Source organism: Myotis davidii, unplaced genomic scaffold, assembly GCF_000327345.1.
Source record: "Myotis davidii unplaced genomic scaffold, ASM32734v1 scaffold89, whole genome shotgun sequence".
Lineage (NCBI taxonomy): Eukaryota > Metazoa > Chordata > Mammalia > Chiroptera > Vespertilionidae > Myotis > Myotis davidii.
In genome coordinates, this window is record NW_006300372.1 from 4,708,026 (window position 1) to 4,711,681 (window position 3,656).

Genomic DNA, 3,656 nt, shown 5'->3' on the forward strand with positions numbered 1-3,656 from the left:
TTCTGGGTTATTTGCTGTGCAAGTTTAAAGCCACAGCACAACAATAGAGACTAAACCCAAGAGAACTGACCCTGCACACACTCCTAGTACCCTGATGGCGCATGGAAACATGGAAAAAGTAAGTTGATCAGGGATTACACAACTTTAACAAAACTCGCACTGAGATTGCAAATGAGAGAGAGACTCCCACTGAGATTGCAAATATGTGAGGTAGGGAGGGAGGGAGGGAGGGAGGGAGGGAGAGAGAGAGAATATTAAAGGACATGAACCATCACCAAATGTGAGTAATTTGGATTGGGAAACAGGTTTGGTTTTGACCCATGAGATAGTAATGACTTTGGGAATGTCACCACTGGAAGGTGAGCGTGAGGCTCCCTCGGGTTTGGGATTTATAAGTGCTGTCAAAGACCCTGCTGTATATGATGAAGAGAAAGAGGCAAACGTCTTCTGTGCCGCATTTAGGGCCCCAAGGAAATGATGTAAATGTTCTGTAAAAGAAAACCAATATTCCCTGGAGTGGGATTTTTAAAAATAAGATTTAATTAAAAAGTGTGTCTTGAAATCTTAATAATTTGTAAGCCTTTATGGTATCTGCTCTTTACAAAAATACTTGCCAGTATCGCATGTGTTGGTCTGCCTAAGAGAGCAAGAACTTCGAGCCATATAAATTAACTCTTCCACCAATATTCATTCTCTCTCTCTCTCCTCTCTCTCTCTCTCTCTCTTTCTCTCTCTCTCTCTCTCTCTCTCACTTCTGGACCATTGTGATATGATGACAACTGCTGGTAAGGAGAGGGCATTTAACCCATTGATAATCATGTAACTCATCACTTCCATAGATCCAAAGACCTAGCAAGGGTGGGCCATCCCAAATAAGGTGCTGTTTAAATAATGCCTAAGTGGTCTGCTTGGTTGTGTAAATTCAAACTCATGACAGAAGAGCACAACCAGAGGTGTTTTCTGAGAGATGCTGAATGTTCGACCTCTGATCAGCAATCAAAGTAGGAGTGAGGGCTTCGGGGTCAATCTGACCCAAGTTTGAATCCCAATGCATTTGGTTATCAGCTGGGTAGATATGAACAAAACTTTAATGCCTGTGAGCCTCAGTTTCTGCATCTATAAAATGGGGACAACAACAAGGTTTTCCTCATGGTCTTTTGGGTAAAGTGAGAAAATAAGCACATGGAGCACCTGGCACTTTGCACACACCTGATAAACTGTCACCACCAATGTTGCTCTTACTGCTGTTGGCCTTTTCTGAGCTATGGCCATACACCAACTTCAGTACAGGAAAGAGAAGGTGTGATTGAGAGGGTGGTGCTGCAATTAGCCAGGGGGTAAGCCTGCCTTTCATATTGACTTACTGTGTAACCTTGGGCAACTTACTTACCATCTCTAAGCCTCATTACATCTCTAATAAGAATAATAATAGAATCTTACACCATATTTTGAGGGGAAAGTAAGATGGTTCATATGAAGGGTTTAGCATAGTACCTAGCATAATGTAAGTGCTTCCTTTAATTGCTATTGTCTGGGACAGTAATATCAGCCCTTAGTCACAGTATCTAATTGCATTTACTCACCTATCTTGTCCAAATAATGAAAGTGTAAACTTCTTGGGAGTGTCATCAATGTTTAAATTCATCTTTGTACCCCAAGTGCCTCCCCCAGAACCTGGCACAAATTCGGTACTCAATCAATGTTGGCTGAATGAGTAAGTGATTGAATGAGTGAATGAATAGAACATATGGGAGACAGCATCTGATAGATGCTTTGCACTTTTGTGGACGTCCTTTTCAGCAAAAATAATATATCATTCAAGCAAAGTTATGGAACTCATGAATACACATTCTTCAACTTTGCATATTTCAGTCCTAGATGACCAATAGGCATTTAGTGAATATCTTCTGAGTCAATGGTAGGCGCATAATAAATACTTCCTGAGGGGGGAAAAAAATCACTGATGCTCCTGCCCACAATTATCTTCAAAGAACTCAGGAAAAAAATCCCCAAATCCTAAAAACAAAACAAAACACCTTTCTCCTCCATTAGAGAGTAAAGAACAATGGGACTAGCACCCAGTTCCCAAAGGGCCACTCCAAACCAGCCAGTACTTCTTGACCTCAATGACAACATCTTCTCCAATGCCAACTTAAAATGACAGAGTTAGTGCCAGGCTTCAGTACCCATCTACCTGGATGCAGAATGGGCAAGGGGAGAAAAAAACAAATGGGAAATCTCCTCGGACAGGTGATTCTGGTGCAAATGGGCTGCCCTGCCCCGTTTTTACTGGTTCAGTGTGCTTCTGCACCTTTTTCACTGCGATTCTCTGAACAACCCCATTTTACAGAAGAGAAAATGGGCTAAGAGGATATGATCATTTATCCCAAGACAAACATCCCACAGAGGAGGTCCAGTGTTTTTGCAGACTCAGCTGATGAGCTTGTAAAGAATGCAGGTTCAAAAACAGATCCAGAGACAGAGAAGTGTCGATCAGACCGTCAAACCTCAGAGGGAAGGTAGGGGAGGGTGGGGGTAAGGGGGAGAGATCAACCAAAGGACTTGTATGCATGCATATAAGCCTAACCAATGGACACAGACAACAAGGGGAGTGGGGGCATGAGGGGGAGGGCAATGGGGGGATAGGGACACATATGTAATACCTTAATCAATAAAGAAAAAAAAAAGAATGCAGGTTCATAGCCTTCTCTGGAGATAGACAGGAATCTGCATATTTAACAACCCACGTGATTGGACTTTATAGTTAGAGAATCTCTGGGGGGAGGTATTTAATGTCATGCTTTGGCTTGAAGTGTCAGGGTAACAGAGTTTTCCAAATATCCTTGTCCTAAATCGTTTGCCTCACCACTTGTGTCCACCCATTTGTAGCCACCCTGATGTTATATTAGGCATTAGGCTAAGTGACGGGGACAGAGGATATCAGGCCCCCTCCCTGCTCTAAAAGAGTGCAGGCTCCAGAAAACAGGAGGACTAATGAACTATTTAACACAGCATCAGAGGGTCTGGGCAACAAGAAGAGATTCTGAAGATTCAGAGCCCCCGAAAGGTCATTGCCAGAGAGCCCTGCTTTTGCATTAGGCATTAGTTACAAAAAGCTCCTGTTAGAAGGCAATTATCCTACTGGGAGGTATAGCAAACGAACAGTTAGCAGTCATTACCCCCATACTGAAATGAGACGCTCATATAACTAATGCCATCCCAGATCGGAGCCAGGCCCCAGGGAGGCAGGATCTTTCTAAGGAGAAAGGAGGCTCCCGGGCAATGGCAAGAGGGTCTGGAGAGAGGCCCGAGAACACAACCAGGCCTCTGAAAGGGAAACCAGAAGCCTAGGAGGAGGGAGAGATAAAGGTGACCCACTTTAGGTGCCATGCGAGAAGGGCCCTCGAGTCTGCAGGGTGGAGCCCAGAGACAAAAATTTCCCAGATGACTTCCACATGCCGGGTTCTGACATCAAATGGAAAAAATAAAAAGGGAGATCCTTGAGCGCTACACTATGGACCAGGCTGTTCCAAGCCTTTCTGTAGACTGACCTCCTGGGAGATCATAAGCAATCACTTCTGTCCTTCAAAGTCCCAGCTGAAGCCCTTGCCCCAGGCCACAGGCATCACCGCCTTCCAACAGCCCCTCCCACTGGT

At 44.2% G+C, this 3,656-nt stretch overlaps 1 protein-coding gene across 2 annotated transcripts in view; it reads right to left on the reverse strand.

Moving 5' to 3' along the window:
* The window catches only part of PPP2R2B (protein phosphatase 2 regulatory subunit B, beta), a 374,353-nt gene that overhangs the window by 347,262 nt on the left and 23,435 nt on the right, over window positions 1–3,656 (reverse strand). The window lies entirely within an intron of this gene.